Here is a 26,082-nt window from a genome sequence, read left to right on the forward strand (position 1 = left end):
GGAATTTCATTTTCCACCAATGTAACAACAAATTGGATATTTTTTTGACTGGGGGGTTTTGATCCCAGCATTTATAAAGAACAATATGATCACCATGGATTACCTTATTTAGTTTACCATGTGCATGCACTGAGTTTATTCACTAGCATTTTCTGTTCAGTAGCCAAAAAATAAATACTGCTTAAAATCAATGCTAGAAAATAAAACTTTAATCATTATAATATAAATGTGGTGTAAATAGGTGAATAACAAGATCATTCAGGATATTTTCATTTACATAAACTCTTTAAAGCTGATTTTATAGCTGCTTTTTTATTAGGTAGTTACTTTGTCTGTTGTTCTGTTGTGAGGTTTATATCAGCATATGGAGGAAACATTAGCTGGATAATAACACTTACCGAAGGATAACATTTAATGGACAAGTCAAATTAATTAAAATTCCAAATGTCACAAACTCATTATGCTGTAATGGTGTATACCTCTCCCTCTTTTTATTTTAAAGCTACTTCTGTGAACTTAAATGTATCAGTTTAGGATATTTCAGAATTTGTGTTTGTTTTAAGGATGCTGCACATAAGTGACAAGATCTTGTTATTGCTTAGCCTGTATACTAATCTAAACCTATGGACTGACCGTACTGTACTTACAGAAATTACTCAGAACTCGAGATGTCACCCTGTTTTCTATGGCACTTGTGCTTTGACTATTGTTTGGCACATTGCTGGTTGATTGAAGTGTGATATTTTAACAGCCCTGCTAGCTGTGTTTCTTATGCAGGCATGTCGTATGGCAGCAATGCATGGCACTTTGAATTAAGACACTTTACTGTATCCCATTTTCAGGGAGGGGTTTAGTTGGGCAGCAGGACAGATGCCATCCACAATGAATAACTGGATGCCCTCAGGTGACCACACCAAAGCTGAACTGACACATCAGACTGGTCCATGTGAAAGATTTGTCACCATTACTGCTGCTGAATCTGCCAGCAGACACAATACATTAGTGACATGACAGTGAGGGATGGGCTCTATGCTTCTGGGCTCAGAACTAGATGATCCATAAGAGGCCTTCTGCTAACACCTCGCAGATGTCTGATACTATAGCAGGGCAATGCCAGGCTACCGACACAGCTGCTGTAGTCACGATTCTCCAGAGGAATTGATGTTGGTGTGCAGGTGTTAGCTGGCCTTGCTATCTGACCTTAACTCCATAGACATCTTTTGAGATTCTCTGGATTGTAACATCCAGAGTCATAGTTTTCTGTCTAAAAATGGTCAGCAGCTTTGTCAGAGTCTTTAAGCCAGGTAGTACCCCACAACTGTATATTTAGAGGGTCTTTGGCTGTGTGCCCAATGGGTGTCAGGCAGTGGCTGCTGCCATTAAACAATCAACCAAGATATTGAAGGACTGCAAGACGCCTATTGGCAATGTTCTTTATTATTGTTTGCACTGTTGTTTTTGTTTTTTTGCTGCTTTATTTTTTTATTCGATTTTAGAACTCTAGTTTACTGTATATGTACAGCTGAAGGATGACACTTTAGATTTCACAAAAATTTGAACTTTGTATGGCAAAGTATACAACATTCCATAATAGTAATAAACACACATCAGAAAACTCTGATGTGGACAACCCGCATAAAGAATACAGATATTAAAGCTAATACAGATGTGTGTGTTTATAACCTTATTACTGCATTTGTTTTCATACTACATTTTGATGTGCAGGCACTTTTGCCAATTCCTCCATCTCCATCTCTCTGCAAATATAACATTTTTTTGCCATTTATTCATTGCCGCCAATTTTTACACATGGCCATTGTCACACACATGCGAATGGGAGGCAGCTAAAGGGCCTGAATAATAGTAGTACCACGCCAGACCAGGGGGTGCCGAGCTGCACTGACTTACTCTCTTAATCCTCTGCAGACCATCCACGAGAAATCCGGCTAGGTTCCGAATCCATTGATGACATCACTTCCAGTACCGGTGCCATTGATGACATCACTCCCGGCATTGGCGCTATTGATGACGCCACTTCCAGTCCCGAAGATGCCACTTACAGGTCTGGCATTATGGATGATGTCCCTTTCGGTCCAGATCCAGACAACATTACTTTTGATTCCGGTCCCAATGGTGTCACTTCCGGTCCTGACCTTTTAGCCTCCATATTCTAAAACTAAAATCAGTACTGTTTTGGACTCAAACCTGTGAAGAACTCAAACAAATGTACCCATTTGCAACCAGGGCATAATACATGGGTGGCTGCCCCAAACCTTTTTGATGTCTTGTGATTGTTTTTGTGACACCATACAGATGTTACTTGGGGTAGAACAAACTCAAGAGCAAAGGTTCTATATTCAGAAAGGCAAGGAAAATAAATCTGAAATGAAGACTGAGTGTTTACTGAAAATATTCTGTGTAAGGGAGTATTTTCTGCGTAAGTCTGTTATTTACTGTAATTTGATAAAGACTTATATAAGCATACAAGAACATGTACAACAAATACTTACAGTAAGCATACAAATTACATGTAATGAGAGAAGCTTGTAAGCATGCAAGTTATTTATCAATTTTCTGATACTTTTTTTGCATTTACAGCCATAAGTACTGTCCACCCATTCAGAATTGCAGCATTCTTCCCACGGACAGCAGGGCGTGCTGTTACAGCTCTTTTTTATTTCCGCAATAAAGGTTGGAATATCAGTCCAACCACGACTGTTGTCTACACACTACTTTGCGATTGTGGCACATTAACTTATGATATGATTAATGAGCAAGAGGCTGAGAGGACAAGCAGTTAGAAAATGGCTTCTTTCAGAGTGCAGACTTACTTTGGCGAAAGCAATTGTTATTGTAACACAGACTGAAAATACAATCACTGAAGCTAAAACAATAACAAGCCCAGGCAACACCACCATTGTCTGAGCAGTTCATAGAGTTGCCTCCAGCACTATGGGTCAGTGCAAATTCAAGCATCAAAGAAACACCATCCATACTTCCACATAATCACATAATAAGGATGCTCCTGCATTTCCTGTTAAGATGTTGGGGAGGTGGTGCTGCGCAGTGGAAAGCTAAATGAGAGAGATAGAGAGCTAAACTGATGTCACCATTTAGATTCCTAAACCCAAACTCAAGACCACATTCCTTCTTACCTGTGCATCACTGTTACTCAAGAATTGATTATTTCTTCATAGATAACAATTTCTTGCCCAAGATTTGATCTTGTAGATATGATGCTATTGTTATCTCCAACCACGCCACTTTGATCATGGAGCTTAAATCACTATGTCCTATATATTCATCTCGCAGATCGCACCTTAACCCACTGTTATGAGCAGACGAGAATTGTATAGAGTTTATATACAAACAAACTGATTGTTTTTTAGAGACAAAAATACATCCTCAGAAATCTCTGCAGGAATCCTCCAGGAAACTATGAAGGCTTTATTAAGAAGACAGATTATTTCATATCTGTCCCACAAAAATAAATTGGAAACCAAGTAGGTATCAGAGCTAATCAGTGAAATTACCAGAATAGATCAAGAACATGCCAGCTGTCTGAATATGGTATTTCATAGGAAAAGACAGGCTTTGCATTCAGAACTCAAAGTCTTCACAACAAAAGAAACAGAACAACTAATTTTTAAATCACAACATCATTAGTATGAAAACGGAGAGAAAGCTAACAAGATCTTAGCTCAACAAATCTATAAGCAGGAAGTTTCAAGGACTTAGACAGCGTCAATATATAAAACCATTTTACAGTCCCTCCTTTTTAAATATCCAAGATTGCAATGGGAAAAGGATCTCTCACTCAGCATTTCAGAAAAGGAGTGTAAAGTAGCAATGCACAGAATTCACACTAGCTCCATACGTCCAAAGCATACAATCATTCAACTTAAAATCATCTATCGAGCGCATCTGTCTTGCTTAAAATTGTCCAAAATGTTTCCAGGGCAAGATCCAGCCTGCGAACGGTGCAATCAAGCTCCAGCCTCACTGGGCCATATGTTTTGGGCCTGCACAAATGAACATAATTTTGGACCAAAATCATTAATTGCCTTTCAGACAGCTTGGGTGTCACAATCCCAACTAACCCATTAACAGCTGTGTTTGGTGTACTTCCAGATGGCCCTAAAGTGGAGAAGGTAAAACAAACTGTGATTGCCTTAACTACACTATTGGCACGCAGACTTATCTTGCTCAATTGGAAGAATCCTAACCTATTCTAAGTCAGTGGGTAACCAATGCTATATACTACTTGAAACTGGAAAAAATCAAATTCGCACTTAGAGAATCTGTAGAAAACTTTTTCAAAACTTGGCAGGATCTAATCAAAAACATTTTAGAATAAGCATTTAAATCGAGGAAGCAGGTTCTCTCCTCTCTTTTACTCCATTTATCTTTATTCATTTAATATTTTATCTATTCATTTGTCTTTACTAGCATAAAGTTTTACACTGCTGGCCTAGCTCTCTTTCTCAGGGGTGGGTGTTGATTTGTTTTGAACTTTTTCTTTTTGTAAACCTCGAGTTATGTGTATGGAGTGTTATTTGATTTTAAAAAATTCAATAAAACTAAAATGTACTTAAAAAAAAGGTCCTTTCATCAGATTGGCCAGCCCAGCACTGATTCAGCTTAGGAATAAACAGCAGGGAGGACACAGCTGCTTGGCCAGGGGCTCCAGGACTCTATGTGTGTGGCTTGTCTAACTTATTTTCTAAAATTTAGCAGGGGTTCTACAATTAGCAGATGGAAAGTTGTTTTTACCACTTATGTTAATTAGTTTCTGCTTTTTTATGTGTTTGAACAAATTTGTATACTAATATGTGACAGTTCATTTTTTTTTTTTGAAACTTTATTAATTTTATTGCAATCATTCCATACAAATCAATCAATTTTTACAAAAAGTAAGATTGAGAGCAAATCAACCCTCACCCCTAAAAGAGAGAGCATGGCCAACGGAGTAAAACTTAAGGTTTGTAAACATACCTAAATTGATGAGTTTGATAAGCAATTAGAGATGAATGGAGGAGAAAAAGAAATACAGAAATAATTGCTTCCTCTGTGCTTTAAGAGCTTATTCTAAAATATTACTGATTAGATCCTGCCATGTTTTGAAAAAAATCTGTACAGATCCTTTAACTGAGTATTTGATTTTTTTCCAATTTGAAAACATAAAACATCAGTTTCCCACTAACTTAAAAGAGGAGATTCTTCCAGTTTAGCAAAATAAGTCTGCGTGCCAAAAGTGTAGTGAATGCAATTACAGTTTGTCTTTCTCCACTTTAAACCCATCTGGAAGAACACCAAACACAGCTGTTAGTGGATTAGGAGCGATTGTGACACCAAGGCTGTCTGAAAGGTAATTAAAAACTTTGGTCCAGAATGACGTTAATTTGGTGCAGGCCCAAAACATGTGACCCAGTGAGGCTGGGACTTGATTGCAGCATTCGCAGGTTGGATCTTGCCCTGGAAACATTTTGAAGAGTTTTAGGCGAGACACATGTGCTCGATATGTAATTTTGAGTTGAATAATTGTATGCTTTGCACATATGGAGCTCGAGTGAATTTTCTGCATTGCTATTTTCCACTCCTTTTCTGATATATTAATTGAAAGATCTTTTTCCCAGTGTCCTCTTGAATCTTTGAAAGGGAGGGACTGTAAAATAATTTTATATATTGCAGAGATGGTGTCTGAGTCCTTCAAATTGAGCAATATTTTTTTCGAACAAATTTGTATACTAATATGTGACAGTTCTACAGTATATTTAGTGAGTGGTATAATCTATTCATGCATTCTGCCTTGTAGTTTGTACTAATGCATTATATTGCTAAGGCGGCAAAGACAGATTGGCTATCTTGCTCTGTGAAGAGGTTTACTTGTGTTCTGTTTTGTGTGATGTACAGTATTTACCCCATTTTTTTGACAACCATTGCATGTCCAACCTACCTGGAAAGTGGGTCTAACACTGAATTGCCTTTCCCAAATTTTCTTCCATTTCTTTTTCCTTATATGGGTCTTTTTATGTGAGTTTTTCTTGACAAAACTGGAAGGCTGTCAAAAAGCAGGACCTGTTAAAGCACATTGCGGCATTCCTTATGTGATTTTGGGTTATAAAACAAATAAATTGTTGTTGTAGTAGAACTGTATTTAAGTATTTACTGTAGGTTTTTTTGCCATGAAATATCTGTATACCAATGGAGCTCTTTACCCATTCATTATTTACTGTTCATTTTATTTAAAGTAACCAGATTATATACATGCAAGGCAGTAACCAACGTTGCACTAGACTATTTGCTAAATATTAAATCTATACTAATAAAAAGCAAAGCCCTCACTCACTCACTGACTGACTGACTCACTCACTCACTCATCACTAATTCTCCAACTTCCCGTGTAGGTAGAAGGCTGAAATTTGGTACTTATTTCGGTGGTATGATGCCACTGTCTTTCGCCATATTGAACTTTTCAACGTTCTTTGTTACTTATGGGCCCATCTTCAAGAAATTTGGTACGCGGGTTCCCAACGCTAACTGAATCCTATTTACATACATATATACGTCCATAGCCTGCAGCTCGGTCACCGTGTGAGGCGGCGTTGGGTCCCCCATCCCAACGCCTCCCACATTGTTGGCTGCCTGCCTATATAAGGCCTTCCGTCGCTCCAGTCTCTACATTCCCTTCCTTGCTTCGCCACGGGATTCACGTCTCCATGCTGATAACTACAGCCTTTTTATTTAATCCACGGCTTCTCCGCTGTTTTATTGTTCATTTATTACAATTATAGTCATTGTGTAGGTATTTTAGACTTACTGTACATTGTTCAGGTACCCATTTCCTTTATCATTCCAACCGTTCCCCCATTAACATGTCTATCGTGATGATCACCATCGATCAAAGAAATGTCACTTACCGAGTGGTTTCCATGCCCGGAGATGGCACTTACCTTTTCCATTCTCTTTGTTACATATTGCTCGGTCATATCAGGTTCGAACTTGATATCCGGAGGAACATTGTGTCTTATGTATTGAATGACTGGGACAGGTTCAAGGTGTTGACTGATGACGGTACACGAGATAATTATACTACACAGGAGCACTATAAGAGTGAAATGCCTAAGCCCTTCACCTATAGATCTGCATGTAAGTTGATAGCTGCCGCTGAATTGTTCGGTTGTCGCTTTCAAGTGTACCGAAATGGCCAAATATTTTACACCTTTGGACAACCGCCAATGCCTCTTAAACATCTTAGATTCACAGGTGATGATTTCAGTAGTGGACACTTTGATGTTTATGAATGTTTAAACTCTCAAAAGCTGGATGTAAAGTTATCGATGAAACCGGTTGTATACTTACAATGCTTGACAGATGCCGAATGTCTCTTCAACACAAGTCCTACAAATACTGTTGTAATTGAAACAAACCATGAAACTCAAACCGATTATGACAGCAGCAATCCAAGCTGTGAGATTTGAAATAAGATTACTGTTCACATGGCCAACTGTACTTGCATGTTTAAGAGTAAGTTCAACGCACAGCTTGGTCATATTACAACCGGAGAGCCGAACTCACAATGTGGTATACAAAGAGATCCTTAACAAATAATTATTGTTATATTTTCCCTCAGTTTAAAAAGGTTTAATTTTCTTCTTAATAAAAATTTTAAGGCAGTACTTCGCCGCTGCGAAGCGCGGGTATTTTGCTGGTACTCTATAAAGCAAAGTATTATTCTGATTACCCCAAACATTTTGAATGCAGAAAACATGAGACTCTGGCATTTTATTACTGATGTCAACAACAGCAATCCATACAGTTTAGAAAAGCTTCTGGAATTGCAGAGTGCTGATCTGTATTTGTGTTTCATTTATTTGTAAATGTCAAGACCAAGCCTGTTTAGGATATTCTTTTAAATCTTTTCTTTTACACCTTTGACTGTGGAGTTGAACTGCATACATATGAATATTGTACCAAGGTGTGAAGCCAATAATAACAGCTCTGTTCTTAAGAAGTAATCATATCAGATACTTGTTAGTGTCATTGTCACAGACTTCTTTGGTAAGTGAAGAAGACAACAGAGCCAATGTTTGCCCACATTAAAGTTAGCACACTCTGTAATCTCAGACACTAATCAAAACAGATTATCGATGGCTATTGTTTACTTTGTGTAAGTTGAAGAAAGTTGCACATATTCTTTTGTTGCATATTTGTCAATTAGCTTCTAGCAAAGTATAATGGAAAACTTTTGCTTCAGCCAATAATAGGAGAAACTTAAAACAATAATATGTTGCCCTTTGTGCTGGTGTGAAAAGCAAAATGTACTGTGTTATTGCTATAGTCAGCGCTAAAGGATTTTGTAATGAAAGCTATTGCAAAGTGCTGAATTTGTATCTACAGCATAACCTGCAATTAAATATGCAGATCTATATTTTTACCTGATTTAGTGTATCAATTAAGCACACAGTATACTGAAAAACATTAACTATGAAAACAGTGTCAAATGCATTGAACATTTATTGCCAGCTTGTCTAATCTTAATTTATTCTACTTTATCATTTACTTAAACATCTAGTATTAGAAGCCTTAAGAACTTAATTAATTTTGTAAATAAAATAAGGATCACCGTGCCAAATTTGCCTTTAGGGATAAACAGTGCTCCTAATGTAGCCTCCTAGCTCTCGCATTCACATGAAACACAAGCTGCTAGAACCTCTGCTACATGAATTAACTAGGAAGAGTAAACGTTTTCTGTAATAAAGTAAAAAGATACTCATTTTCTTCTGAAATCTGTTCTTCGGTAGGAAGAAAAAGGGTCTTTTTTCTAAAAATCTAAATCCAGAATGAGAATCCTTAAATACAAAGGAAAAATAATAAAGCAAGCCAGAATAACCAACAATGAAAAATACAGCGTTTACAAGAAGTACGTTCACAACTTTAAATGCACCATGCCTGAAGTGTCCTGCTTTGACCTAAATCGCCAGAGGGAGGGCTCAGGCGAGGTGATGTCAGGGCGATCCCACCTCTTACAGCTCCACCCACAAGGGTCAGGGAACATAAGTAAACTAAAAAACCACAGTACATCATTAATAAAATCAAGAAATATAATATCAAAGTTTAAAAGATAAGAATACAAAAATGACAAACAAAACATCATATGTTAACCCATAACATGCAGAGGGTGCAACATACAAAGATGTCCTAAAAGTGGCAACACTTGTTAAGAGGCCACATGATCACAGAAGGGAATGTAAGGGATAATGCTGTCTTCCAAACAGTGCAATAAGATCGGAAGTTGCGTTTGAAGCCTAACCCTGTAAATGCATGTAAGGATGCAGGGTGCAGGAGCCACTAAAAGGAGTCATGGAGTGAACCAGATAATGGCCTTGCCGTGAAACTGACTACAAGTAACCCTCAAAGGAGGTTTAAAGGCAGTTTGCAGCCAAAGGATCTTCTACTGATTTTGTACTTTGTATTCTATCTCATATATAACCCTCTCCATGTTCAATTTATCTAACAAAACAAATGTTTTGTGCTATTTTGAATTCTGTGTTTTGTTGTAGGAGTGAAGAACTGTCATGAGGGTATAGCGGTGCATTATTCATGGAAGTTTCTGTATGTAATCAATGCTTATTTGCATGTCCTAGTAGAGTCAGGTAAAGTCTTATGTTAAATTATTGTAAGCTTTCTAAGTAAGCAATTCTACTCTACTAGTGCTGAGAGACCTTCAGATCAGACCTTTGGCAGGGTGGATGATTGGTGGAACCATCTGCTTTAAAAAAGCATTAATATTGGTAGCAGCATATGAAGATAGGATGCATTTAGTAGTATTTTCAAACCAGTGAAAATTTTCACAAATTGCCACAGCAGGGCTTTATTTGGTTTAGAAAACGTGATAGTCATGGAGAATTTTCATAAGCAATGCCAATGCCTTGGATCCTTGACATCAAGTAGTAGGACAGTATTGTTTATTTCTTGTTGAGGTGAGTTGTTTTATCAGTCATTTGTGATGGACAGAGGATGAACAGCAGAACTGTTTTCCAAGAGAATCATCAAAATATCAAATACTATAGATTTTTCTCAATCACATAAAAGTTTATGTAATTTATTTTATTATTTCTGTGGTAATATCTGTTTATTGCATTTAGGTCTTTTTTTCTTGATAATGTATTATGTATACTTTTTCTTACTAGTTTTGATTTCATCTGAATGGAAGTGTTATTGTTAGGCTTGATGTAAGCCATTGCCTTGGAAGTCACTTCATTACAAACTGTACCTGCTTACAGCTAAGGGGGCGCCTTAAGCATTATTGGACCTGGGGAACTCTCACTTCCACCACACTCGGATGAATCTGCCAGGGACGCCTGGAGTGCTTCCGGTGCAAATGGCAGCACTTCCGCCACACCAGGAAGTGATGCTGGAAGATCATCACCAGCCACCTGGAGCACATTCGGGTGGGAATAAAAGGTGCCGCCTCCTTACAGTCGAGGAGCTTGGGTCGGGAGCGGGAGCGGGACAAAGCTCCCAGGAGGAGAATAGAGGCGGCTAAGGACTGTGAAAAGCAAGAATTCATTGTGGGAGATTATTGCTGTGTGCTTTGTGTGATGTTCGGGACTGTATCCTGTATTTATTGCGGATTGATAAACGTGTGCCTTTTTATAAAGATGTGGTTTCCGACTTGTGGTGTCTGTTTGAGTCTCACAATGGCGTTCAACATGGGGCCTTCGGCTTGCTACAAAGCGGGGGAGCCTAGAAATACAATTTTTGTGAGCTGCCCAGGACCTCAGTCGGCCACACACACGCACCGCAGGGAGACGGTCCGCACACGCACCACGAATCACCTTGAGGCCGTCAGAGATTCTCCAGAGGGCTGTCTTCCACCCAAGGGGGGTATGGAATGCCAGCCAAGGCAAGAGACAGGCGGATGCTCCAACGTTCATCGTCGCTGGGAAAGCAGCGGTAGGCACAACAGTTGATGTGGCCAGAGGAACCTACCTGGCACCATGTCACTGGCTGTGGTGTGCCAAACCTGACCGCGAAGCTGGGACTACCTCACTTGAGGAAAGGGAGGATCCGCCACGTCTGCAGAGGCCGAGGCAGAAGGACGGCAGCAAGTCTCGCAGTCCTCTCAGGAGGAGAAGCAAGATGGCTGCGGACCAGAAGTCCCTCTCCGTGACAGGCAAGGGATTGGACGGTGTGTGCCGTGTTCCCGTCGGTGATTGGTTGACGACGGGACAAGTGAACGTCCATTTTGAGCGAGGGGAGGGTCTGGGGAATCCCAGAAGAAAGCTCCAGGATGCAAAGTCGGTGAGTAGGACCGATTATAAGGTGAGTCCTCTACTGGCTAAAGCTATATTTCTACCTGCAGATCGAGAAGAATCAGAGAGGATGCTTTGATTAATGCAGAGGATCAAGCAGGTAGAACACAACCTCCAAGTCTGTATGGACGAGCTGAAGGGGAAGTCGGTCGCGCCACGTCAGACGAGACGTTACAGGGCGGAAGGGCGCGACGGTGGAATCTTTGGCCGGGGGTTTGTGGCGGTAAAGGGGAGTAAAACTGATATTGTAAAGCAAAGAGGAAAAGCAAATGTTTCCCGGTATCGTACAGTTCTGGAGAAGGAGTAGCCTCTAACAGTCTCCAACAGTGGAAGCGACACGAAGCACTGATTGCTTGGAAGGGGTGGAGCCAAGACGCCGGCTGACGAGTGCCATGGGTCCTAGTGCTCTACCGCCAGAGCCAGCATCAGTCTCACGTCATTCTTCAGGGGTGCAGACGGCAAGGGGTCTTTTCCTTTCCCATAGGAAGACCCAAGCCGTGAGAAGGCCCCAAAGAAATAAGAAGAATCATTGGAGGAAAGCCGGTTCTTCCTACAAAGGGAGACGTGAGCCCGTGAGCTCACGTAAAGTGATAAGACGTGGAAAGGGAAGCCCCGAAGTCAGTGGAGTTGTTTCAAAAATAGGGCGGTCCCTGTAGTTAACCCAAAGGCGGGAGCACGAGAGGCACGGAGCAAGTGCCATGGTTTCGGCGACCAAGGTGCTGGTCAAAGGGGGGAACGTTGGCCCTATTCTAATGGGAGAAAAGCCAGACAGTGGAGTCAGGGTGCCCCTGTGTCTCTTTTCTTTTTTATAGGATCAGGCCCTGGGAGACGACAAATTATGCCTGCTTCGGACAAAGTATACCCTCACGGGACAGGCCGCTGCGACTGACAAGTCTTCGCTGGTGGAGGGGCAGTGTGGCAGATAGCCGGGGTCATTACCTGTCTGGGATGCCTGGAGGGACCGGAAAGGGACAGTAATAGCTTCCGGGTCATGAGGGGGCAACCACCCTGGACAAAAAGAGGACCACGGGAAAGGGACAAAGAGGTTATGGCCTGTTGGGGACTGTGGCCACTGCCAGGGGACACCTTAAGCCTCTTGGGACCTGGGAAACTGTCACTTCCGCCACACCAGGCAAGATGGCGGATGAACCTGCCAGGGACTTCTGGAGTGCTTCCGGGGAAAAGGGCAGCACTTCCGCCACACCTGTAAGTGCTGCCGGAAGATCGTCACCATCCACCTGTAGCACATCCGGGCGGGAATAAAAGGCGCCGCCTCCTAACAGTCGGAGAACTTGGGTCGGGAACTGGAGCAGGAGCAGGACAAAGCTCCCAGGAGGAGAATAGAAGTGGCTAAGGACTGTGAGAAGGAAGAGTTCATTGTGGGAGATTATTGCTGTGTGCTTTGTGTGGTGTTTGGAACTGTAAACCTGTGTTTATTTGGGATAAATAAATGTGTGACTTTTATAAAGATGTGGTTTCTGACTGGTGGTGTCCGGGTGAGTCTCACAATATATATATATATATATATATATATATATATATACTAGCGACTGGGAGCCCGATTGAATCGGGGTACAAATTCAATGTTTGTGAAATCCATGCTTTTTCTGCAAATAATTATTTGTTTTGTTAAGTCCTTGAAATAATTTTGTTATCATGGCAGTGATTTGTGGATAAAATAGACCTTTTCGGCTGCCGCAAGGCACAGCTGCTAGATCTCTTTCAACCCATGCTGCATTTGCGGCTGCTCGAGCTTCTTCAGTCGTTTGTGCATGGCTGGCACGATGTCTGCCAGCGTTAGTAACATTCTGTAGCGCATTATTCTTCATCTGTCCTTTGTGTCCGATTTGCACGATTTCTTTCAGTGTTAGTAGCATTTGTAGCTGTACGCTGCTCATCTGTTTGTTGTGCTCCTTGTGTACATGTGGTCGCATTAGGAAGTCTACGTTCCGCGTCAGTCATGTGACATTGTTTCCTACGCATCCCTCCCGCGGCCGCTGCTCTCTTGTGGCTGCTCGAGGTATTGCTGCGAACACCATATATATGGATAGTATCAAATTTATATATATATAGTCACACAAGTGCGAGTAGGAGGACGTTGTATGGACCAAGCAAAGGTAATTCTATGCCAGGCCAGGAGGTGGCAGGGTGCACTAAATCTTCTCCTGTTATCTCTACAGACCAGCCACGGGAAAACCTATCTGATTCAATGCTGACGATGCCGATTCCGGCACCCAGAAGAAAGTCACTTCCGGCGCAAAGCCTGACGTCAGAAGGACATCACTTCCAGTTCCCCTACATCACTTCCGGTCTGATCCCTTAAAGCCACCATGTTTTCCAAGCCTTGTCAGTTCTGTTTTGGACTCAGTATTGTCAACAGCTCTGTGCTACTTTCAAAAAACCATTTACAGCCAGGATATATATATATAGTGAAAGATCATCCTCGACCCAGACAGACATACAATGCCCAATGTCCAGAACACACACGTTTTTATTTTCTTCTTTTGCTTTACAGCACCACACAACACACAAATCACCAATAGTGCTCAGTCCTTTCTTCTTTTCCTCTCTTTTCCTTTCTTCTCTGGCCACCTCTACTCCTCTCCCGCAAGCTCTGTCCACTGCCTCCCGAGTCCGGCTATCCAAATGGAGTGAGGCGGCCTCTTTTATACTGCACCCGGAAGTGCTCCAGGTGCTCCTCAATCAAGTTCCGGCAGCACTTCCAGGTGTGGCAGAAGTGCTGAATGGGAATCCAGCTCCTCTTCTGGCAGAACTTCCTCGCTCTGGAGCTATCCAAGTGCCCCCTGTCTGTGGCTTTATGCAACCAAGGGGGGCTGCCCTCTTGTGTCCCGGGCGAGGTACTGCTGATGACATGTGACGGGTGTCCCAACCGGGCTATCTGTCACAATATATATATATAAATATATATATACCTGTATATTGTCACACACGTGCGAGTAGGAGACAACTAAAGGGCCTGAATAATGGTAATTCCACACCCGACCAGGTTGCGGCAGGGTGCACTAACTGTCTTTCTCAATCCCTAGCAGACCATTCTCAGGAAATCCTGCATGGTTCTGGTGCTGGTGCCTCTGATGATGTCACTTTCGGTGCTGGCAAATAAAGACACCATCTTTACTGTCAAGAATCAGTTCTGTTTTGGACTCTGAACTATAAAGACCTTCTCTGAAATGTAACCTTTTGTAGCCAGGACATAATATACGGGTGGCTTCCTCAAACCTTCTTGATGTCTTTGCGTGCTCTTTGTAACAATACATATATACATATAATGCAAAGGTCACTCAGTCACTCATGCACTCATCAAAAAAAACCCACTATTTCCTATTTAGTTAAAAAAAATTTAATTTGGCAGTATTATAAATCCAGGCCAGTAGGTATATCATAAGAAAGAACATTTTGATTCATCAATATTTTTTGGTAATCCCCACCTACAGTAGGAAAACTAAATACCCAAAATCTTAAAAATGCTTTGACTTATTTATATGAAATTTGATGAAGTTATAGAAAAGTTAAAAACATTTCATCATTGCTTTTTCATTTGTCAGTTTTTGTTCATAATAATGATGTCTCAAGTGGGCTATTCTAAGGCACTGAGGCTTTTTTCCAGTTTAGCGCTGTATGCAAAAGAACACAGCTGATAAAGTAATAGGTAAGTACACAAAGAGTAGCAATGAGGGAGAGAGAAATACAGCAGGAAATGGTTTCCTCACGTTAGTTTAAACGCTACCACAATTTTTGAAGTGTTGTGAAATCCTTATGGAGCAATCTTCCTTTCTTTCTACATCCCCCTAAAAAAAAACTTTAAAAACTCCAGAACCTAAATATCTCTTTTACGTAAGTTTCACTATTGCAGAATTACACACAAAACATAACATATTTGAAAAGAAACTTAGCTCTTTTGCTTAACATTAACTATTGTGATTTTACATTTGGCATAGTCTATGAAGTGAGAATTGGGCAGCTGGATGGTGGTGGCATGATGCATTTGGTCAAGAATGCACTTCATTTTACTGTGTACACCACACATGGCAATACATCTGAAATGAACTGATCACAATATGTTTTTTTAATCAATGGTTGCATTTTTGAGAAAGCTAACACTGTTGTCCACCTGCTTATCTTTATTATGTTTGCAAAATCAATCAACAATAAAAAGACAGTCCACCCATCCATCCATTATCCAACCTGCTATATCCTAACTACAGGGTCATGGGGGTCTGCTGGAGCCAATCCCAGCCAACACAGGGTGCAAGACAGGAAACAAACCCCGGGTAGGGCGTCAACCCACCGCAGTAAAAAAACAGTGATAATGTAAAAAGGAAAACAAGCAAAACACAAATTAACTGATGGAGCCAAGAATTACATGCAATTATTTCTGTGTATAGCTGATAGAGATGCTATTTTTCAGAATGTGATACAAAGAGAACAAGATAGTATTTTTGATTGATTAAAAGTCATTTGTAACTTTTGTTGTTTATGTTGATGGACATTTATTCAAACCCATTGTATAAGGAGACAGTACTTATATTAGGTTTGAATTTCAATGTACAGTTTTTAGGTTTTTAACATTATTACCTTTGAATAAATCAACTTTAAATCGTCTTTACCCAATACTGCCTTTGATGATGTCCTGTAAAGCAGAATGTTTCAACAGAACAAGTTTACAGATCAAAGCGTTACATTCAAATGTGACTGAAGGTACCCTTTTTACAGGAAGTGCTACAGGGTGAAATTATGTTTATACCCAAAATTGCCAATATTCAACATATCACCTGTTTGAACTTGAAAGGACACATTGTCTTGTAAATTTGCTTCCTTTTTCATTTTTTATTAATTTTAATTAAAAGCAAATAACAATCCAGACAATCAAATGAAACTTAACAACACTAAAATTCAACAAAAGAAAGAGATGGTAGCCAGCCAACAAAGCAAATCTTTGAAGCAGTAAGAAAAGAAGAGTATCCTTTTCCCCAATATAGAAGATTATTCTGAAAAGTTATTGATTAGATCCTGTCATATTTTTAAAAAGTTTTGAACAGATTCTCTGAGTAAGAATTTAACATTTTCTATTTTCAAATAGTATAGGACATCAATTTCCCACTGACTTAAAAGTGGTGGGTTGGGATTTTTCCAGCTGAGCAGGATAAGTCTATGTGCTAATAGTGAAGTAAAGTCAATTACAGTTTGTCTGTCCATTTCCACTTTAAGCCCATCTGAAAGTACACCAAACACAGCTGTTAATGGGTTAGGAGTGATTGTGACACCAAGGTTATCTGATAGGCATTCAAAGATTTTTGTGCAAAATAATGTTAATTTGGTGCACACCCAAAATATGTGGCATATTGAGGCTGGAGCTCGATTGCAATGGTTGCAGGTTGAATCTTTCCCTGGAAACATTTTAGTTAGTTTTAATTGAGATAAATGCTCTCAGTAGAAGATTTTAAGTTGAACATTGGAGTGCTTTGTTCATATGGAGCTAGAGTGGCTGCCTTCCACTCCTTTTCAGAAGTGTTGAATGAAAGATCCTTTCCCAATGTGCCCTGGGATCTTTGAAAGGAAGAGACTTTAAAATGTTTTTATAAATTGTGGAGATGCTATCTGAGTCTTCAAGACTGATCAATATTTCTTCTGGAAATATTTAGAGGGAAGGTGAGGAAAACTGGGCAGGTTTCATTTAGCAAAGTTTCTAGATTGAAATTAGTGGAAAAATTGTGTTGATGAGAAGTTAAATTTAAAGCTTAATTGCTTGTAGGATGCAAAAACATTATCAATGTACAAGTATCTATATGTTTTAATCCCAGGCATTTCCATGCATCATAAAACCCTATGTTTGAGAGGGTGGAAAAGGGTAGTTGTCATGTAGAGGTGCAACAAATAATATTCTGAGCGAATGAAGAGCAATTGGATTCTTAGTGTATTGAACAGGGCCATTTCTGGATTTTTAGCGGGTCCTATGCAAAATTCTGTTGGGGGAGCCCTATTTTGTACAACTACAATGGGGTGGGGGTTCTTTAAGATGATCCATGACGATGCAGCAATCTGTTACACTTTAAGAAGAAAACAGTCTAGATTTGTGAATCTAAAATTCAAATTAATGATCTCATGATGACCTAAGCAATTTAACCTAAAGAAAACAACAATAAAAGGTAAACAATGAAGTTCGTCTATATCCATAAATTAAGCAGATGCAGCATTTTACTTAAATTTTGAAATATGTCGCACTAATACAGAAATTCATTGCAATATACAGTGTCATTTTAAAGCATGCACCTAATTTCAAAGTTGTCACTTTCAGATTTCTGCTTTTATCACTTTAAAGTAAGAAAAATAAGAGTAAATTAATGATATGGGGGAGAGAATCATGCTTGCTTTAAAAGTGCTGTTCGAAAAAGTCTCATAATGGGATAAAAACAACAAGGCCATATTGAAATAAAACCTGCAATAATTATAAGATAACTATATTATTGAAATAAAATAAAACTGACATTGTATTTTATAGTTAGATGACTTACATTTAATTATTTAATCATTATTTGTGCAGTTTATTAACTCATATATATATGCAGTGATTTATGGTATATATATATATATATATATATATATATATATATATATATATATATATATATATATATATATACTATCACTGTACTTTTTCATGTAATTTGTTTTTCATAATTACCTTTTTTTATTTTGTCTTTTATTCTATTTTAAATATAGACATCACTCTGAGCTGGTGAATGTCAAATGTGATATAAAAATTAAAAATGTACAGTGCAGCAAAAGTGTTTACTACTAAAAAATAAATATCTATTATATTTAACATTTTAACTTAAAATTTTTTCTTGAAAATTGCCTGTTTCTCAACTGGCACCTCTTAGCTTCAATAAGTCTCTTTTTTGATTACAGGTGAACAACACAGAAAATTGTTAACAACATTGGGCACAGGGCAAGAACAAAGAAGAATGCAAATGAACCAAAGACCTGGAAGAAATTGTTAAAGTACCTTACTTTTAGTATTGCTAGCTGGGAAGGATCAACAGCTGTAATCTGAAATAATTGCATTTGCTGTACTTTCAGAGGAAGCCATATCATTTAAGGAACATTTCTTGGTATGCTTTTGTAGGCTGGAGATTGATCCAGCTTAAGTAGATAATTAAATACCAGCTCAGGATGTAAACCCTCAGGGGAGCCTACAACAGATTGTGAGATGCACTGGCACCCTGCTGCTACCAAGTCCAGAGTAGAATGGTTTATGCTGACATCTGTACATTCTGTTTTGTATGGATGTCTGTGTGTCATTGTCATGCATAAGAAATGTCACCTAGTGCTTTAGTTATAACTCTGTTCTTCCTTAATGGCAACACATTGTGGCCTCTGGATAAAAAAAAAGATAAAGCCTTTTGTAATATCTGCACCAGAAAAGATATTTAAAAAAGAAGACTGCAAGTAACTTTATACAACTGTTATACATGGGATACATTATATTAATACGGAAGTATAAAAAGAAATGTTGAGGCTTACTTTACTGCTGTACAATGGTTAAGCCACATTGTTTAAAATACAGGTCACACAGTTGTTGAAGTAGTGTTGCTTTTTTTATTATGTATTTTTTTTTAAATCATAGTGTTTCTCATTTTTTAGCCATCAGTGGACATCTAGGTGCTCAAAAAATTGTCTTTGTGCAGTACACATACTTCCATAGAGACTGATGTAATAAAAAAGTACTAGAATTTATTTGTCTTCATTAATTTTTTCCCTAACTTTATCTTATCCAAATGAGTGCTAGATAGGTAATGACACTGGACGGGGCACCAGCCCATCACAGGGACAAATTACAGGTACCACTTAGCTGAACATGCATGTCTCATTGTATAGAAATATGTTTTTAAAGTAAATTATAATTGAGTTATGTTGTGGAAAATACCTTCCTCAATTTTCAAATAAAAAAGACCAGATGAAAATGCTGAACGATTCTTCATTTGCACATAGAGGTGCACAAATATCTCAAGTCCATGGAGTGAGCAATCAATAAAACAATTCATTCCCTTTTATAATTTCTATTACCACCTTATCTAATACATCATGTCATCTGACTCTTAATAAGTAGAATTTTATCATCTTAGCCAATCAACTACAGCCACCAATAACTTCATATACATGTTGAGTCTTCCAGTATTCTAAACTTCTTTTCGTTAAGTGGACTGCCCTACTTATTCATAATAGCAGTGTTTGGACTTTCTCACTAGTTTGTTCTCACTTTTTAAGGGGGTGTTTATTATTCATTTACTTCATTTTAACCTTAGTAATTACCTTGATGGTTCCTTTTAAGATGCGGCAACAGTCAGGTGCTCAAGCTTTGAGCCGCATTTAGTTAACTCTTTAGTTACCTTCAGTCCTTTTCCTTATGCTTTTAATAATCCATTGATACTACTTCCTTTAAGTATATACTTTTATTAAATTGTAAAAATTAACATGTATAGATTACAATATTTTATTAATATTCTATAGTTATTAATCAAAATAAAAGATTATTCAAGCAGGAGTTCTCCTTTTTTGGCTTGCCTGTTGTGACCCTTTGTGTTGGTACATTTGTATACATATTGGGGAAAAAGAACAGCAAAAATCACATTTGATATTTTCTAAAAAAAAATGCAGGAATTCCATTCCAGTTACTCCAATCATTACACATAAACCCTAATGCCTGGAAGTTACCAGAGTGCAAAACCTTTTTTATTGGGTTTATCTTATGGCAAGCTGAATTAAAATTTAGAGATATTATAAAGTACATTTTAAGATGTCTAAAAATGCATTAAAGATGTCTTAAAATTACTTAAAACATGCCTGTTTCTACATATCTTGAATTTATTTCTGTCAATTTTTGTTCTAATGTGACAGAGTGGAAAAAAAAAAACTGTCAGGTCACAAAGGCAAGGAAAAAGACCCAGAAGCATAACCAGAAGAATAGCAGGGGTCAAAACCAAAAAGACAGACAATAATGTAAATAAACCTTAACCAAAATTAATATATTCAGAAGCCTAGCTCTAAAGTCATCAAACAGCTTTAAATTGCATTGCACTAGTGACATAATTTGTCAATTTTGGGAAGCCCAATCTTGACAAGTAACCACCTCTAGGCAATGGATTCACAAGACAACAGTGTCCACTGGAAAACAATGTGGTGTCATGATAGAACAAAAAATTAATGTACGAGTCTCAAAACAGACTCAAATTGGAAATTGAAAGTGATATTATAATCAGCACAATTCAGCATCCACAAAAAATATGAAGACCACATTAAAAATGACTTAATGAAGAGAAATTTTTTTTAAAGAAAGTAACATTCCATATAATCAAGTTGAATTTAACAAAATAGAATTTAACCCTCAGCCGACAGAAAGAGAGGAAAGCCAACAGCATGGGCAAAAATGAAAAAAAAGAGAAAATAAAACAAATCTTTATTCTAAATTTTTATTAATCATATCTTGACATTTTAAAATAAGTTTTGAACAGATCTCACTTATGAAAGCTGGGTTGGGATTCTCCCATTTGAACAAGATAAGTCTACGTGTTAGTAGCGTGGTATGGACAATTAAAATCAATTTGTCCTTCTCCACTTTATTCTCCTCCAGGCTTCCAAGTACACCAAACACAACTGTTAATGGGTTAGGAGTGATTGTGATACCAAGGCACTCTAATAGGCTTTCAAAGATTTTTATCCATAATGAAGTTAACTTGGTGCACTTCCAAACCATGAGGCCTGGTGAGGCTGAAGTTTGATTGCAACGTTTGCAGGTTGGATCTTGCCCTGGAAACATCTTGGACAATTTTAAACAAGATAAATGAGATTGATGAAAGATTTTAAGTTGAATTTTTTAATGTTTCGTGCATATGCAGATGGAGTATATTCTATGCATTGCTGCCTTCTACTCCTTTTCTGAAATATTAAGTGAAAGATCCTTTCTCCACCATCCCTTAGGATCTTTGAAAGGAGGAGATTTTAATATGTTTCCATATATTGTTAAAATGTTTTCTGAGTCTTCAAGACTGACCAGTATTTCTTCTGGAACAGAAATAGGTGAGAGGTATGGAAAACTGGGTAGGTCGCTTTTAGTATAATTTCTGATTTGAACGTAGTAAAGAATTTGTGCTTCTGGGAAGTTAAATTGAAGCTTATTGTTCATAAAATGCAATATATGTATATATATATTGTCACACACGTGCGAGTTGGAGGCAGTCAAAGAGCCTAAAGGTGAGTGAAATCTCACGAGACAAGGGACTATCATGTGGTACTTACCTGAATCTCTTTCTACCTGCAGAAAACTGGAAGAAAAATAAACCTCTCCATTTCCGTCTCCAAAATGGATGCGATGACGTCACTTCCGGATCCACGATCCATTACTTCTGTCTACTCCTAATGACGTTGGTTCTGTCTTCCCGCCTCCAATCGTCACTTCCGGCCAACCATTTCCTCTCCCATCATACATTCTGCTATAAAAACGCCATCTTGTCTACAGTAAAACATTTAATTCTGTACTGAAAAGTAATTTTGAATCGCTTCGTTTATTTCAATTCACAACAATATATGGGGACAATCCCCAAACCTTTTTTCTAGTTGAAGACTCTTTTTTTGTCACAATATATATAATATATACAGTGTTGAAACTGCAGATATTTCCTAAACGCTAAATACTGTGTAGATTTCAAAGGGTTGAAAAAGATGATTATAATGTAGAGAAGCAACAGATAAAAGCATCCTGCATTGGTTTGATATTTTAAATGATTAATGGATTGGATTATTAGTATATCGATGATAATTTGTATTTACTGGGAACAAAGCAGGGCATATAAAGAAATACAGCGAGATTTTATTTCTATTACAGCTCAGGCTTGTGTGTATTCATTCATTTTTGTCAATAGCTTGCATATTTGTTGCCAAGTTATAAAATTGATACCACTGCAATACCACTTTCTGCGGTAAGTCTTTATAGAGTCATCTTTTGAATGCATGGAAGTCTTTAATTTCAAATAAATGAGGTTATAACCGAGCCTAGATTCCTAAAGAACCATTTCTTAATGTATAAGGGAATGCTCTGAAATAGTAAAAGAAGCTTGGGAAAGATGTTCATCTCGACAGAGTTGATTCTCTTTGCGAATGTGAGATAGAGGGTAGACTGTTCACAACTTGTTAAGGCTGTTTGTGGATATAAACGGTACCGTATCATCTGTGTATTGATATTTTCTATTCAAGTCCCTCTCAGATAATCCCTTTTATCTCTAATGCGTTTTGAAAGTAAATGGCTTGATGATGATTTCAAAAAGCAGTGGTGACAGGGGACATTCTTGTTGAGTACCATGTCCTAGTTTGAAGTGGTTTAAGATAATGATGTTAATAAAGATAGACATGTAAAAGTAGTCTTATCTATGCACTTTTACAGTATTTGGGCCAAACTAAAGTGTGTGCAGTGTGGTGAATAGGTAGTCCAATTCAACTCTGTCAAAGGCTTTCTGTGTTAAGCCTTCTAATGGCTACTTTTTTCATTGCTCTATAATATACTTATGGATGTGTACAGTTACATGGAATGAGAATTAAGATTCTAGGTATTGGGTTATAGTCTAAGTTTTAATTCTGATAATACAAAGAGTTTATACGTTTGACAATATAATTAATATTCAACCTCTCTAAGCACTGGCAATCCTAAATTGTCCCTAGTGTATGCTTGTTGTGTGGGTGGGTGTGTGCGTGTGCCCTGTAGTGGGCTGGCACCCTGCCTGGGGATTTGTTCCTGTCTTGTTCCTTGTGTTGGCTGGGATTGGCTGCAGCAGACCCCCGTGACCTCTCTAAGCTGTCCATTAAATGTGTTTTCTATACCCAGTTTTTTGTTAAACCATTACAGGAAGCTAGATCCTAATGAGCATTAGGCACAAAGAAGAAATCAACCCTGGACAGTATAGCAGTCCATCCTAAAGCATACCTAGCACATTTAGAGATGTCAGTTGATCTAACAATCATTTGTTTGGAATGGGTAGATACTCAGAAAATCTTATGAACATGGGAAACTTAAAAACTTTACAAAGGGCTTCCTTAGAAGTGAGACAGCAGTGTTTCTGTACAATTCTGTATCAGTCCATCCATCCATCCAACAATCCTTTTTTTTAACCTGCTGGAAACCCTCCCTATTTCAGGAAACTCTTATGAATACCAACAGTCAGTTAGTTAAATTACTGCTGTTCTTGGAAATGTAAAAGACAGAGAGAGGGAAAGAGAGATTGGGGCTGGGAGCACGCATTGATACATTGCATTAGCCTCACCCACCACACGATGAACCACCTTAGGATCCCAAATTAGGTCCCGGGTGCAGCCATGCAAAAAGGCAGCTTCAATATTTGCAGAAATGAACAGAATTTGCAAAGTCCAGGAATGCACTAATCAGGCCAAAACTGGAACCCACATCTCTATATCTGTAAACTTGCAATGTTAATCACTACACAATTATTTTAAACTATTCTAAGCTAGCTTTTTTTTTTTTTTAAATCCAGACCAACTTTAAAATGTACACGTAATATATACAAAGTTCAGAAATATAATAATTGTATCCATACTCTAAATTACTGGCTATTCAGACACTGGGTATTCTATACTCCTCCACTTTAAAATTTTGCAGACATGACAGTGAAACTGTAACTTTGACTGGGGTTCTTCACACCTTAATAGTAACCTTTACCTGAATGAATCATTCAGAGGGTGGACACATAGTCACAGCTGGGTTCTGAAGACAATACAATTACTTTCTGTTGAAAACACCACATTCCTTTATGCAGCAGGTGGGTTGTATAGCTAATGATATGTGATGGATGACTGTGCTGAGGGATGTGCCTTCATTTTGCTGCAAAATTTATGACTTATTCAAAAAAGGCACTGCCATTAAAATGGTTGTCATTTATTATTGAATTATGAAGGAGTACTTTATTGGAAAATGTATATTAGCTAAATACAGGTGATTCAAATACTGTACTGGGGATTTAGCCACGTTTGTGTACTTTTGACTTTTTTAGAAGCTTTACAAATAAATAAACGAAATGATAAATAAATACACATACTTTGGTCTGAACACACATACCAGATAACAAAAAGCAAGAAAATTAAAAACAAAGAAAAATTCTGTCTTGGCTGTCACAATTACAGTGAGGCATTAGTTAGACATTTTGTTGGTATAAAGGAGCCTCAGTGTAAAAAAAACATAAATAAACAGGTATAAGGCATATGTTATAATACATTTTAAAGAGAATACACTAACATACATTTTCTATGAAGCACATATCTTCCTGCATGGATATTCAACTGCTATAACTTCTACCAAAGGAAGCATTGTTATTCGTACCTTGAAATATACTATGTTAGTTTTTCCGCAGCATTGTATAACTATAGTTTTACTGTTATTAAAATAAAGTGCATCATCAAAATGTAAATGTCTAAACCAATTATGGTAAATTTATGGCAAATTTAGAACAGCAGCATAATTGCACAATGAATTGTATTGCTTCTCTGTACCCTAACTCAATACCCATGCTTAAGTACATTCAGTTGAGAATTTGCATACTCTAATCACATTCATGTTGGTTTCCTCTTACAACATAAAGTAAGGTATACTGGTGAATCAAAGTTCATCTAATGTAAATGAGTTTGCTTTGGCTTCTCACAAACCTCAGTCAAGTGTGTTCTAATATGGAGTGTCCAATATTTGGATAATATGGTGTGGCTACTTTAATTGAAGCGCAGGCTTTTGGTAACTAAGAGAGTAATCAAACAGTCTAGTGCATCTATCCTTCCGTTTACTCCAATTCAAAATTGTGTGCTGCCTAAACTTACCCTGACAACCTCAGCATCAGAAATGATGCTTCAAGCAGAACTCATGAAAGTTTTTAAACCAAATTAGTTTACAATAATTGTTCCAATGTAAAAGTAAAAATCATTTCTTATATAACCTGCAGCAATTCCATTTCAGTCACCTTCAAAATACTTTACTGGAGATGCAATACATTTGTCGCAGTGTTTCTTCTATTCCTGTTAACATTTCCAGTACACATTGTTTGTTACTGTGCTAAGAGTCTTGCATTTTTTGCTGGATTTCTTCCACAATAGTAAATCTTCACTCCAGTCCCATTTTAATTTTGGGAACAACAAGAAGGCACTTTTGGGGGCACAAAGCAATAACCAAATTGTTTTTGGTCAAAAACTCAGTTATTCAAAAATTAGTTAATAACCAGTGTCATTCATTCTTGCCTTCCATCATCGCCTAAATATTACAGTTTAGGCACACTTTGTCAAATTTTCAACCCTTTCTGTCCCTCAATGCAAAGAAGTTTTGACTGCATGAATTGGAATTTCTGCTGACAGGTTGTGTATTCAGTGAGTTTTTGTGAGTTATGTATCAACATGACCAAGATTCCACACTACTCCTATATAGTGCTAATTCTAACCAACTCAACAATTTCGCAGCCTTTTTTATGTATAAATGTGCAAAATATTGATCTGAAGTTAGATCTTTTTCTCTTTGACTTTCTTTGGAGCAATAAAAGAAGAAATTCAATCAAACTTCTGATTTCAAGAATAGGTATCTTTTCCATATTTAGAACTCTGGTACTAACCTGGTTTCCCATTTAACTTAATAAAGTTTCTCAGAGATCCTTGCCTGTTTTCGACAATGTTTCCTTTAAATTAAAGTTGTATTATCCAAATTTAG

This window comes from Polypterus senegalus, chromosome 11, assembly GCF_016835505.1.
Source record: "Polypterus senegalus isolate Bchr_013 chromosome 11, ASM1683550v1, whole genome shotgun sequence".
NCBI lineage: Eukaryota > Metazoa > Chordata > Cladistia > Polypteriformes > Polypteridae > Polypterus > Polypterus senegalus.